Below are 14,701 nucleotides of genomic sequence, written 5' to 3'. Positions count from 1 at the left end.
GGTCCCTCCTGCTTCACAACAGGTATTTACTTAACATCTCCTCTGCATATGGCTTTGAATTTCAAAATGAGATAAATAAAGTGACTGCAGTGAGGATCAGGCGCTGGGTGCACTAGATTAATGTGACATTTACTGAAATGTGTTTTAAAATAGATCCCAGGAAAATGAAGATGGTCTAACCCTTGCTCATCACATATCAAAATATATTCCTGGCAGGAAAACAGGTTCATTGCAAACTGCTTCACTGACCTACATTAGAAGTAGCAGACATTACTAGAAAGAGGTCAGAACCGCAAGATAAATTAGAGCTTTGTTAGATGCAAGGAGAGATGCTCCATAAATAGAAAGGGAAAGCTAGGGGTTGTGAAAAGAAGTTCTACTGTCAGGAGAATTTTTTTTTTCCTCCAGCTGCTGGGTTCATGGGCAACTTCAATTATGCCCGGGCTGCCTTTGGCCATTCCATTCACTTCTGAACACTTCTTTTAAAGAACTACCTTCACTTCCCAAGGTTTCCATTATCATGGTACTGGAGGCCTTAGAGTTTTCCACTCATCTGCCCCCCAACCCAACTCTCCCAATTCCACCTCTCTTGCCTTGTATCATCACTCCTGTGAGGGCCTGATGCCTTGGGGAATGGGGGAAGCTCTCTCCTCTTCTATATTTTTCCTGCTCTTCTCTCTTAACACAGTGTACGTTTACTGCAGAAAAATTAGAGAGCACAGAGGAGCAAGAAAGGAGCCTATGAAGTCATGAGGAAGCTCATCACCCAGAGAAAATAATCACTAGCACTTTGGGTGTTTGTCTTTCCATGATGTGGACCCGGAGATGGCCGTAATATACTGCTAGGTGGGGAAATGAAGAATACGCAGTGCACACATGCAGACCCACACACATACGATGTGTTCATTTTGATGGAGAGTGTTTGATATTCTGTTGTGTTGATCTGCCTTTGGTTGACTAAGCAATATGATGTGAGCATCTTTTCACAGAATACTTCAATGGTTAAATCTTATTCCACTTTATGGATGTCCCACAGTTGACACAGAAGTCCACCATCCCTGAGTATCAAGGATGTGTCTTCGCTGCTGCCCTTAAAAATGGTTTGGCAGTCACCTGTCTTAAGGGCTGAATCTCTGCACACATCCCTGGCAAGTTCCTCAGGATAAATTCCTCTAAGTGGAGTTGCTGGGTCAAAGAAGTGTGGTCATTTCCAGCACTTTTTGATACACATCACCAAATTGTTCTTCACAAAGATTTTAACAATTTGCCCATCTGCCAGAGAGTGTCCAGAACACTAGCCAAGACTGAGAATTTTCATTTTTAAAAAATATGGTTTTAACTTACTCTATCTGTTAGTGAGATAGTACTTATTTAACTGTACTTATTTATGTAACTGGCCATTTGCATGCATGTTTGTCTAAACATTTCTTGAGCATCAGGTAGGTGCCCGAGTCTGGGTTTCCAGCAGTGTGCAGTGATTGGTGAGTCCTGGCTCCTTTGGGAAGGGGTCTCAGTCTAGTGGGGAGGCCGGACAAGGTTTCAGAAGACTTCAGCTGTGTGTGACGAGTGCTGTGGTCTGAGATGCTGTGTAGGAGAGTCTCTTGGCCTAGTGACCTTGAGGGGTAGAGACTGGTGAGAAAGAAGGCTTCCTGGAGGAAGGGACAGATCACTTTAGTCCCGGTGGAAAAATAGGAGACAAAGAAGGGGCCTACATACAGGGAAGGATGGCCCAGGGTCTGGGAAACGAAGATCAGTTTGGTGGTGGCATTGAGAGTAAAAGAAACTGCTAAGCGACAAGGCTGGAGATGCGGGCAGCCAGGTGGCGACAGGCGTCACAGCCTGCGTAAGGCCTTTGGACGACAGCCGGCCGTCGCTGGGAGGCACTGACCGTTAGCAAGCAGGTTTATCCTGATAATAATAATAACACTTTCTGTGATATGTCAATCCTTGCTCGTTCCAGTATCTTGGTCACTAGATTTGGCAGTGTTCCTTGTGACACTGTGGGTGTTAAGTGAAAAAGTAGTGAAAGATGTTAAGTAGTTTTCTACTAATTTTAATTGTGAGAAACTATGTTTTCCACTGGTGACTGATATTGCCAAGGTTATTATATCCTGAGAGCTACAATGGTGTTAGTAAAGTGTGCCCAATAGATTATAGATGCAAATACATTGAGGCATTTCCTGTGAGTCAACTAGATTTTTCTAGCATCAATGTCTCATCATTGGTGCATTTGCTACCGTGGTCCTCCATTTTGGCCTGTTTTGTTTTTTTTTTTTTTTTGCTTTGGTTGTGCTGTGTGGCTTGTTGGATTGTATTCCTTGGCCAGGGATAGAATCCAAGCCCCCCGCAGTGGAAGCGCGGAGTCCTACCTGCTGGCCTGCCAGAGAATTCCCTTAATCATGTATTTTTAATGGTTGTAGAAGCTCATACTTTTCATAATTTTTTTTTCAAATTATACATGTTGTCTAGAATATTGCATCTTTTAAAGAGCTATTGCTGTTTCCACTATTTTAATAGAAGAGAATTCTTTATTTTGATGTTGACCTTTGGATTGTAAAAGGACCTGTCCTAGGTTCACAGATAAAATGAGTCTTCTCTTTCCCTTATTTAATATTTTCTATTTTGGAGAAGTTGGCATCAATGTCAAAAGACTACAATTTGTTTGGCATCAATAACATATATTTCATTAACTGTTTTATGAATTTGGTTAAACTGTGTCTTTTAAAAGTATTTTTAAATCCCTGTGATGCTTTCAAATATATTGTATACATTAAATTTTGCTTTTTTCATATTTATGTTGTCATAAATTTTATGGCAAATTAGTGTTGAACAAATGTATTTTAAAAAATATATTTTCAAGAGCATAGCTTTGGCCTGTGTTTTAAAATTTATATTTTTATTAATATCAATGATTTCTGAAAGACTTTCCCATAATGCCTCTAATTGAGTTTTTCAAGTCACAATGTTTTCAATTGACTTTTTCATCACTTATTTGATGGTTGTCTCAAGTTTGTGTTTGATTACACTGTTTTCAATGCTCTCCAATGTTTCTCTGAAGTCTCACAGTTCTTGGATAATATAACAGCATTTGACAATGTTGAAAGAACTTTTGCTATATTACTTAGTACTAGGCTTAAATAATGGGCAGCCTTAGAACTTTGAGGGGATTTTATGTTGAAATCCATTAAGTTTGTCATAACTTCTTTGTCATTGTTGTATCTGCCCCTCAATTATGATTATGGCCTAGATTCAGTGTTTTTTTGTTATGGTGTTGACGGTCTACTAAAAATCTTCCTCTAGCTATATAATTTGCTGTGGAAAAAAAATTTCTTTGATGTCATATAGATATATTGGCATTCTGAAAATTTACAAATCTAAAAATAAGTGTTTCACATGGCTTACATCAAGAGATATGTCTTAGATGTTTAACTGTGTAATATTTAACATTTCTTGCTGTTGCTGTTCAGTTGCTCAGTCGTGTCTGACTCTTTGCAACCCCATGAACAGCCGCATGCCAGGCTTCTCTGTCCATCACTGTCTCCCTGTGTTTGCTCAAACTCGAGTCCATTGAGTTAGTGATGCCATTCACCCATCTCATCCTGTCACCCCCTTCTCCTTTTGCCCTCAGTTTTTCCCAGCATCAGTGCAGTGTCTTTTCCAATGAGTCAGTTCTTTGCATCAGGTGGCCAAAGTATTGGAGCTTCAGCTTCAGCATCAGTCCTTCCAGTGAATATTCAGGACTGATTTCCCTTAGGATGGACTGGTTGGATCTCCTTGCAGTCCAAGGAACTCTCAAGAGTCTTCTCCAATATTACTGTTCAAAAGCAGCAATTCTTTAGCACACAGCCTTCTTTATGGTCCAACTCTCACATCCATACATGACTACTGGAAAAACCAGTAGTAGCTTTGACTATCAGAGAAGGCAATGGCACCCCACTCGAGTACTCTTGCCTGGAAACTCCCATGGACGGAGGAGCCTGGTAGGCTGCAGTCCATGGGGTCGTGAAGAGTTGGACATGACTGAGTAACTTCACTTTCACTTTTCACTTTCATGCATTGGAGAAGAAAATGGCAACCCACTCCAGTATTCTTGCCTGGAGAATCCCAGGGACGGGGGAGCCTGGTGGGCTGCCGTCTATGGGGTCGCACAAAATTGGACACGACTAAAGTGACTTGGCAGCAGCAGCAGCAGCAGCTTTGACTATAGCTTTGATTTTATGGACCTTTGTTGGCAAAGTTATGTCTCTGCTTTTTAAAACACTGTCTAGGTTTGACATAGCTTTTCTTCCAAGGAGTGAGCATTTTTAAATTTCATGGCTGCAGTCATGGCATTGATTTTGGAGCCCAAGAAAATGAAATATGACACTGCTGCATTTCCCCATCTATTTGCCATGAAGTGATAGGACTGGTGTTGGAGAAGACTCTTGAGAGTCCCTTGGACTGCAAGGAGGTCCAACCAGTCCATCTTAAAGGAGATCAGTCCTGGGTGTTCTTTGGAAGGACTGATGCTAAAGCTGAAACTCCACTACTTCGGCCACCTCATGCAAAGAGTTGACTCATTGGAAAACACTCTGATGCTGGGAGGGATTGGGGGCAGGAGGAGAAAGGGACGACAGAGGATGAGATGGCTGGATGGCATCACCGACTCGATGGACGTGAGTTTGGGTGAACTCTGGGAGTTGGTGATGGACAGGGAGGCCTGGCGTGCTGCGATTCATGGGGTCTCAAAGAGTCAGACACAACTGAGTGACTGAACTGAACTGATAGGACTGGATGCCATGATCTTAGTTTTTTGAATGTTGGGTTGTAAGCCAGCTTTTTCACTCTTCTCTTTCGCCTTCATCAAGAGGCTCTTTAGTTCCTCTTCACTTTCTGCCATCAAGGTGGTATCATCTACGTATGTGAGGTTGTTGATATTTCTCCCAGCAATCTTGATTCCAGCTTATGCTTCATCTAGCCCAGCATTTTGCATGATGTACTCTGCATATAAGTTAAATAAGCAGGGTGACAATATACAACCTTGATGTACTGATGTACTCTTTTCCAATTTTTGAACCAGTCTGTTGTTCCATGTCCTGTTCTAACTGTTGCTTCTTGACCTGCATATGGTTTTCACAGGAGGCATTTCTTAACAATATTCATTTGTTAAGAATTATTCATTGTTAACATTTCTTAAGAATTCAAAACTCTTTTGGTCAACAAATCTCCTATTTTTTAATTATTTGACTTTTGTTTTTTCATTCACTAAACAGTGTGTATGCTATTTGGTGTTTGTATCCTGGATAAATGTTCTGCTCTATTGCTATTATTATTCTTTTATGATTTCTGTAAATGAAGAATCTCATTTGAACACTCATATATTTTCTTGGGTGATCCTCTGAATGCTAATGTCTTGCTAAAGACATAATTGTGTTTATTATGTGTTCAACAAGAGAATGCCAATATTTTCTTTATCATACAGAATCTGTTTTCCAGCATTAATAATTACATATTTTTTCCAATCAGATTTGAAATTTGAATATACAATACTACTATTAATGTTCATTTCAGATTCTTCACACACAAAAAATAGTGGTAAATGCTCTCAATCTTTGTGCTCTTTCTTATTTTCCAGTTGATTTATTTCATTCTCAAAGTGTTGGCAAAATGCAAACTCCTTTGAAATATAATAAAGTAACCAGAATCTGGGCTTCCCACGTGGTGCAATGACAAAGAACCTGCCTGCCAATGCAGAAGGATGCAGGAAACCTGGGTTTTGAGATGATCCCCTGGAGAAGGAAATGGCAATCTACTCCAGTATTCTTGCTGAAAAATTCCATGAATAGAGGTCTACAGTCCATGAGGTCACAAAAGGTCTGAAGCGACTGAGCACACACGTATGCAAACAGAATCTAGTGTATTTTTTCGTCACCATTTAGAAGAATTTTTGTCCATTATATTTCCCTAACCTTCCAATCTGCATCATCTTATGTAAAGTAAACATTTCCTACCCGAGATGGATAGTTTTCAACAAGAGTGAGCCTTTGTTTCACATTCAAACTACAAGGCTATTTATTTGGGTTCTTTGCATTTTTTTTTCTAGTTTTCCTTGAAATCTATCAGTTGTGGTTGACAATGGAATGAAAATGTAAATCCAGATCCTGCTCACGTTTCTGTGACACATTCCCTGAAATCTATGACTCTGAACTCTTGTCTGTATCCTTTTGTTATTTTACCTTTTCTCTCCCTAATTTTTTTCAACAATGCATACCATTTTCTCCTTTTTTTGGCTGCATTGAGTCTTTGTTGCTTTGCATGGGCTTTCTCTAGCTGCAGCACGGAGGGGACTCCAGGTGTGGTGGCTTATCTTGTTGCAGAGCAGTAGGCGCGAGGGCTTCAGTAGTCGCAGCGTGTAAGCTTGGCAGTTGCAGCTCGTGGGCTCAATGGTGCATGGGCTTAGTTGCTCCGTGGCATGCAGCATCTTCCCTGACCAGCGATTGAACATGTGTCCCCTACGTTGTCAGGCAGATTCCCATCCACTGTGCCACCAGGGAAGTCCACAAACCATTTTATTTCTTTCCTTCTGTAGGCAGGTTTTCAATTTCTGTTTTTGATATCTTTTTTCTTTCCAATATCATGGGGAAAATAATATATGAGCTTAGTCTCTTATTTTAGAATGTGTAACTTTAAAAAGTATTATGTAGCAAGCTATGAAATGTAACTGCAGTTAATTTTTGTCCTAAAGAAATGTCTTCTATATAGGGCAGAAGGAAAGTAATAGAATATTATTATTCTATTATCTCAGCTGTAAAAAGAATGAACTCCTGCCATTTGCAGCAACATGAATGGACCTAGAGGGTATGATGCCAAGCAAGATACGTAAGACAGAGAAAGACAAATACTGTATGGTTTCACTTACATATGGAACCTAAACAACAAGACAAATTAACAAAGATAACAAAACAGAAATAGAGTCATAGATATAGAGGACAAACACAAAGAGGCTGTCAGAGGGGAGAGGGAGAGGAGAGGAGAAAAATAGGTGAGAGAGATTAAGAGGTACAAAGTACCTTGACTTTGCAAAGTAAATGAGTCATGGGTATGAAATGCATGGTATAAAGAATATAGTCAACAATTATGTAGTATCTTTGTATGGTGACAGAGGATGACTGGACTTATTGTGATCATTTTGAAATGTATAGAAATATCAAATCACTATGCCGTGTAACAGGAACTAACATAATGCTATAGATCAATTATACTTCAGAAACAAACATAGAAAAAGAGATCAGATTTATAGTAACCAGAGATGGGAGGTGGAGGAGGGGGAATTGGATGCAGGCAGTCAAAAGGCACAAACGTCCAGTTATAAAATAATACTACAACATGATAAATATAATTAACACTGCTGTATGTTACATATGAAAGTTGTTAAGAGAGTAAGTAAATCCTAAGATTTACTTAGGATATTTTCACAGGGAAAATTTCTTTTATATTTCTTTAATTTTGTATCTGTATGAGATATAGATGTTCACTAAATTTACTGCGGTAACCATTTCAGGGTAATTATTATACAGCAATCTCTAATTTATGAATATACATAATTACTTTGTAGGACTCCCCAGGTAGCTCAGTGGTAAAGAATCTGCCTGCCCAAGCAAGAGTCAAGGGTTTGATCTCTGGATTGGGAAGATCTTCTGGAGGAGGAAATGGTAACCCACTCCAGTATTCTTACTTGAAAATCCTGTGGACAGAGGAGCCTGACAGGCTCTAGTCCATGGGGTCTTGAAGAATCAGATATGACTGAATGACTGAGCACTAGCACAATTATTTTGTATATATGTAATGGAAATGAACATTCATTATTACAAAAGTGAGTTATATCATATTTAAAATCTGGTAGATTAAAATTAGCAACTCTGAATTGCTGTTCAGGTGGACAATTTGAATTATAAGGCAAAATTTTAAATTTAGCCAATACACAAATACTTATATAGGATTAAAAATTTTTTAGATAAAAATCAAAACAGCAGTTGGAAAAGCAGCTCCTTGTTTGGAAGCACTAGTCATTGTAGATGTTTTCAGTTAACGAGGTCTTCATCAACCTCTTTCTGCTTTACTTACGAAGCAAGAGTCTTTTTATTTCCATCTGTCAGAAAATTATCATAATAAATGGATTTTTGTTAGATAATTTATAGTTATTTTTCAGAAAATTATTGTAGTAAGGATATAAATCACCTACCTTTGGAATCAGTAGTCAAAGATATCTATGATGGGAGTAGTCTCCGTAGATGTCATGACCTTGAGCAATAAACAACCTGAGCAACCATTCTTGGCTACTCTAAACATTTTTATGGCCAATACAGCTAATAAAGCACTCCCATATACAGAGAAACAACCTGTGTAGGAAATGAAGGAAAGGCTAAGTGATCCTGAGACATGTGTTTGGATGCTCCTCCTGAGGTTCGCAGAGACATTGGGCAATTCACTCCTCATTCCCTGGGAATCCTCGTCAATTCATCTACAAATGGGGATAAGTGGTATGCCTAATCCCTCAAACTGCTACGTGGAGGCCAGGGAGATGTTCCCAGTTCTGAATAGTAAATGAAATCATGAGATGTGTATGAGAGATGTGTTTCCATTTTCTACTTGATAAAATATGCTTTCCTTAAAAATTGTATTGTTTTAAAATCAAATGAAGTACATGTGCAGAGCCAGTAAAAGCCAGTAATTCCAATGAATTTGAAATCATTTCCTGTTAAGTCACCTGTGGACAGTTGCTGATTTTACAGGTCCAGTGCTGAACTTCTGTAGGAGCCTAAGGGGTTAACATTCTCATTTTCTTAGGAAGCCAAATGTTAAGGTAACTGTTTGCAGCTTGCAAATAAGCCACTGTGCAAACTGAACACCTAAAGATGATCTTTACAGCAACCCCCGTCCAATAAATGGCTCTATAATAAACCTCAAGAGGACACAGGGTTTCTATTTTGAGAAATGAAAATTTGCAAAAACAACCAGAAGAGCGGTTAAAGTCCCAGAAATGGTGAGAATAGTGACATCAGAGGAAGCCAGGGGGAAGTTTGGTTGAACATCCTCCCGCTCTTTTCCTGATGACCCCCGTTGATTACAGCAGTATGCCTGGCCAGACTGGAGAAAAGGAGTGTGTCCCATCTTTCCCCTCACACAGCAGGCATTTACTGTGGGCCTGCTATGTTGCAGGCGCTGGCCATGGGCTGGTTGAGTGGCATCAGACCTGATCTTGGTCCACACAGGGCTCTTGAGTTCTCCTCTGTGGACTGTCTTTCCCACACCGTGTTTCCCCAGATTCTGGCCCTCTTTCCTTCCAGCAGCCTAGGTGATCGCTTGCCTTCAGCCTCAGGTGTCCAGGATTCCTCCTCTTATGAATAATTTCAGATATTCACCAAGGGAGAAATGACTGCATACTCCTTTGTTCCTGGCACCATGGTACGTCCAGAGCCTCAGCACTGCCTATAGAAAGCCTTCCTATTGTTCAGAATCGGCACAAATGGCACCTCCTCCATGCAGCCTTCCCTCATTGCCCAAGTTTGGAATGGTTTGTCCTTCCTCTCTGATCCAATAGCCCTTTGTTGGTAGATCACTTGAGCACTGACCACACACCTGCTTTTTCTTACAGCTGTTGGGGTGGGTGGTCAGTGGAGACCTTTCCTGGCAGATTGGGCTGGGAGGACAGGGGATACCACTCTCTGAGCCCAGGGCCCATGTCTAATTCCTCTCTACCCCTGTAGCCTGCGTTGTTCTGCTGGGTACATACCATAAAATTTTTTAAAATTTTGGCTGGATTGGACTCTTTTCTTTGATTTTAGTTTCCCAGAAATAGCTTGATCAAACTCTTCTGTTAGTGGTGCTCTGCCATCATGGGTCCAGGCATAGCTCTTATGGTCCATTTATTTAATAACTTTTGGTCTCCAGACTTATTCCCTATCCTCTGTCCTGCGCTCCCCTCCCCCATCCCTCACTCAACTACCTTAACCCAGGCATGGATACACATTTTTGTTTTAATAAAATGCAACCTTCTAATGCATCTAAATAACACCTAAGTGTTCAAGTGCGTAAGCTTGAACACTTGACGTTGTTTGGGATTGAATTTGCTTTTGGCCAAGAGAATGAAACACTTCGTTAGAATTTCAGGCCCTAGCCAGCAGTGTGAATTTGTCTGGGGCAGGACAGGTGACCCCCGGAATCCAAGGGGTACACAGTCAGCAGCTTAGTCTGGCACAAAAGCTCTGCTTCCTCTCTCCGGTCACCCCACCTCAGAGCCTGTCCCCCACACCAGGGCTCTGTCCTCTCTGGCAGAGCCTGTCTACACAGCTGCCATAGTGCCAGCCAGGAGGCCGCAGAGAGTTCTCTTTTCCAAGAGATTATCTATTCTCCTTGACACATATGGCTCTTTGAAGAAGCCCGTTTCTGTTTCTCCTGCATCTTTTGGTTTGTGCTCCTTGATCACACCCTTGGTAAAGTGCCCACACCACCCTATGGTGAAGAAGCTCAGACCAGCTGTTCTCAGATTTTTTGGTCTCAGTGCCCCTTTATACTCTTAAAAATTTGCTTTACAGCCTCACAAAGCAAATTTTTAAGAGTATAAAGGGGCACTGAGACCAAAAAATCTGAGAACAGCTGGTCTTGGAGAAGGAAATGGCAACCCACTCCAGTGTTCTTGCCTGGAGAATCCCAGGGACGGCGGAGCCTGGTAGGGTGCCGTCTATGGGGTCACACAGAATCGGACGCGACTGAAGCGACTTAGCAGCAGCAGCAGCAGGCTGTATCTATCTGCATTTACCACATTAGGAATTAAAACTGACAATTTAAAAATAAGTTTTAACTAATTTTTAAAGAAGTACTATAACCATTACATATTAATACAGTTAACACACTTCTATGAAAAATTAACCATATTTTCAAAATCATGAAAAATTTAGTGAGAACAAAAGTGTTGCTTGACATTTTTGCCAATCTCATGATTAATATCTAGCTTGGTAAAAGAGAACTAGATTCTCAGATCTGCTTCTGCAGTCAGTCTGTTGCCATATCACATGTCACGTAGCCTTTGGAAAACTCCACTGGACCTTGAGAAACACAGAGAGTGAAAATAGCAACTAACCTCTTAGCACTATGATGACAGAGTTTTTATGCTCCCAAACCTCTGAAGGGCTCTCTGGAACCCCCAGGATAACCCCTAGGATATTCCCAGACCACACTTTGGGAACTGCCTGCTGCGTTAGACCATTGGTCTCCTTATGTTAAGCAGACTATGGATTGTGGTTGTTCAGTCGCTGAGCCATGTCCGCCTCTTTGGGACCCCATGGACTGCAGCACTCTAGAGTATGGATTGGGTCTCAGTAATTCTTGTTTGAAGCATTTGGAAATACCTGTGCCATTGAGAGTTATTCTACCCTCATAGTCACCCGGGGAAACACCCCACTTGTTCTGCTGATGGCATTTGGGTTCTTATAGAGGACAGCCTCCTGAGATGAGGCAGCTCTGTTGAATATCCTTAGTGCTTCCAGATCTTTGTTCTTTGAGAAGCATTTTGATTTCGGGAAATAGCCAAAGGCGACATGAACTGAAATCTGGCAAATTACTTGGGTAGTCAGTTGGGTAACATTACATTTTTGGATTTTAAAAAGTAACACTGACTTCTTAATATTTGGATTTCAAAGCTGCCTTAACAAGCTAATGTTACATATATATTCATACCTGTGCAGATGATGTTTGAATATGTTTAATAATTGCGCCATCCTTTGAAGAATAAAAATTGGAAACAAAGCCTTAATGTCCACAAGGAGACCAGTTAAATAAACCATGGACATCCATGGACTAGAACACTTGGCAGATGAAAAAAAGAATGAGAAAGCGCTTTACATATTGATAACGAATTAACTCCAAAATGTATCACATGAAAAGGCAAGAGGCAGATTAATATATATAGTATGCTATCATCCACAGGAAAAAAACTGTATTGCTTGTATGCATCTATACGTCGTGTGTGTGTGTGTTTGCTCATATACATAAGGTGTTCATGAGCAAACATGAACACCTTATGTACACTGGTTACCTCCAGAGAGAGGAACTAGCTGCCTGGGGTGAAGAGTAGAAAAGCATCTTTTCAAGGACTATCTTTCTGTTCCTTTTAAGTTTATAGTCATATGAATGTTCCTAATAAAATAAAAACTTTCAGAAGCCCCAAACTAAAAAAATTATGATGTTCCCTCCTTCTTTCAAAATTAAAAATAAAAACAATTCTTAACACTTAGAAAGGCTATTCGCCACAGAGGAGTTCTTAGTATTACTTGAGCAATTAGGATGATTATTAGAAAAACAATACAATGTACACGGGAGGCACATCCAAAGAAGACACTAGAAGGGGAGGAACTAGTCATTCTGTTCAGTCCAGTTCAGTCGCTCAGTCGTGTCCACCTCTTTGCGACCCCATGGACCGCAGCACGCCAGGCCTCCCCGTCCATCGCCACCTCCCAGAGTCTACTCGAACTCATGTCCACTGAGCCGGTGATGCATTTTGTAGTCCTACCTTATTCTTTTCACCCTCGCCCCATTCCCCAAAGGGGGAAACTGAGTCCAGATGGGCTTAGTGACTCATCTATGTCATTTGCGCTCTGGGCTCCGACTCCTGCCTTGTTAGGGGATTTCCTGACGGCTCCCGCAGGTCTCTTTGTGGGGGTGTGGCCGTGGGTGGGGGGTGGAGGGGGACAGATCCTCTTTCATTTGGTGCTAAACACCATCTCTCCCCACTTCCCACCCGCAGCAGGGGTCGTGATGGCACCTCCTGGGCAGTGTCCTCTGCACCCCGGCCCCTTCGGCTCTCCATGCACCCAGGCGGGGCCGCCTCCTCCAGGCTCTGCTGGGACACTGCTCTTGGTTCTGCAGACAAAGTGCCTCAACTTCCACAATCGGCACTTCCCAGATCAATCATCACTTACTTTATCATCCAGTTTGGTTGGTTCAGATGACTTTAAGTAAGTAAACGAGTGTTAGTCATTCAGTCGTGCCTGACTCTTTGCGACCCCATGGACTGCAGCCCACCAGGCTCCTCTGTCCATAAGATTTCCCAGGCAAGGATACTGGAGTGGGTTGCCATTTCCTTCTCCAGGGGATCTTTCCAACCCAGGGATCAAACCCAGGTTTCCTGCACTGCAGGCAGATTCTTTGCCAACTGAGCTACAAGGGAAGCCCAGATGTCTTTGGGCTGTCTTAAATCAACTTCTCCTTCAAAGGATAAAGATTTACCATCAATGAAGGGATTGAAAGTCTGTGGTGGAGACTTGCCAAGGTTCTGATAGAGGCTGAGTGACCCTGGTTGCATTCCTCGGAAGAATCTTGGGCATTTATTCATTCATTCACTCAATGAATGTATGTTGAACCTATTACTTGGAGAGGCACTGTTCTAGGCTCTGGGTATATGGCGATGACCACAAAAGGGAAGCTTTCTGTTCCTGTGGAGCTTATGTTCTTGTGATAAGAGACTGACAGTAAGCAAGCAAACTAATCAGTGGTTGTGGTAAATTCACATTCTAGTTAAGAGATCAGAGGGCGATGGGGCAGAGAGGCTGGGATGCTGACTTTGGACCGTGTACTTGGGGAAGGCCTGTCTGAAGATGGCCTCTTCAAGAGAGAGAAATTATCTCAGGGCCCTGAGGCCCTCCTTTCCAGAGGTGAGAGTCTAACGTTCTCTGCATCAGACAGGTTCCTGTGGAAGAATGAAACACAGGGAGGAGAAGAGAATTGTTGATTTCCAGGGGCCTGTGTCTGCCAGCGGCTGCTAAGTACCTCTGAGAAACTCTGCTTTGAGCTAAAAGGAACCCCCTGTTCTGGGAAGATCAGTATATGGAACAAAAACCTCTGGGTGGACCCCTGGGCAAGATGAATTTGACCAACCATATGTTCCAGGACTCCAGCGGTAAGTCCTAGACACCACCACTCAGTTGCTTAGCTTGGGTAAGATGAGCAAAATGCCAGCTCTGGGAAAGTGGCTACTGGCTTCTATTAAATAATAGTCTGACCATTTAGTTCTTGAACAACACTATGACCATCTCACAGATGAGGAAAATGAGACTCAGAGAGGTGACATGACTGTCCTAGGATCACACAGTTAGCAGTACCTGAGACCAGGCCACGGGACCCTCAAGCTCAGATTCCTTCACGATGTCATCCTTCATGCTGTTATGCCCACCGACCTTCCTCGGCCTTCCCAGGACAGGCCTTTGCCCTTTTCTGGCCCTAAATAGACCCTCTCATGTTGTCTGTCTTCCTTGCTGAGAACAGATGTGCCCTGCCTGGCCAGCACCCTCCAGCTGGTACCCCAGGCTACTGTCTTATCACTCTGGGCTTTTGTACGACATTCACCACCGCCTACACACTCAAGTCCTGTGTCTCGGTATCTCATCTTGAGTAATTCCCTGCTGGCGCTGTGGGCACTGAAAGATCTGGTTTCCAAGTCCCCTCCCTACCCTTTGCCCAGACAGTGGGCAGGGTCTGTTAAAGAGAAACTTGGTGAGCCAGCTGTCATACTTAGAAGGGGGACAGGAAAGAAGGCCAAGAGGAAGTGAAACATGGAGGTGCCTGACCCAAATCCACCCAGCCTCCGTGCTCCAGGAGCTGTAATTCTTGGTGCAGTACTTCTGCCTTCAGATATTATGTATTGTCAGTGGGTATTAGCTTGCCCTAG

Source organism: Bubalus bubalis, chromosome 5, assembly GCF_019923935.1.
Source record: "Bubalus bubalis isolate 160015118507 breed Murrah chromosome 5, NDDB_SH_1, whole genome shotgun sequence".
Taxonomy (NCBI): domain Eukaryota; kingdom Metazoa; phylum Chordata; class Mammalia; order Artiodactyla; family Bovidae; genus Bubalus; species Bubalus bubalis.
Note: the sequence above shows the minus strand (reverse complement) of the source record.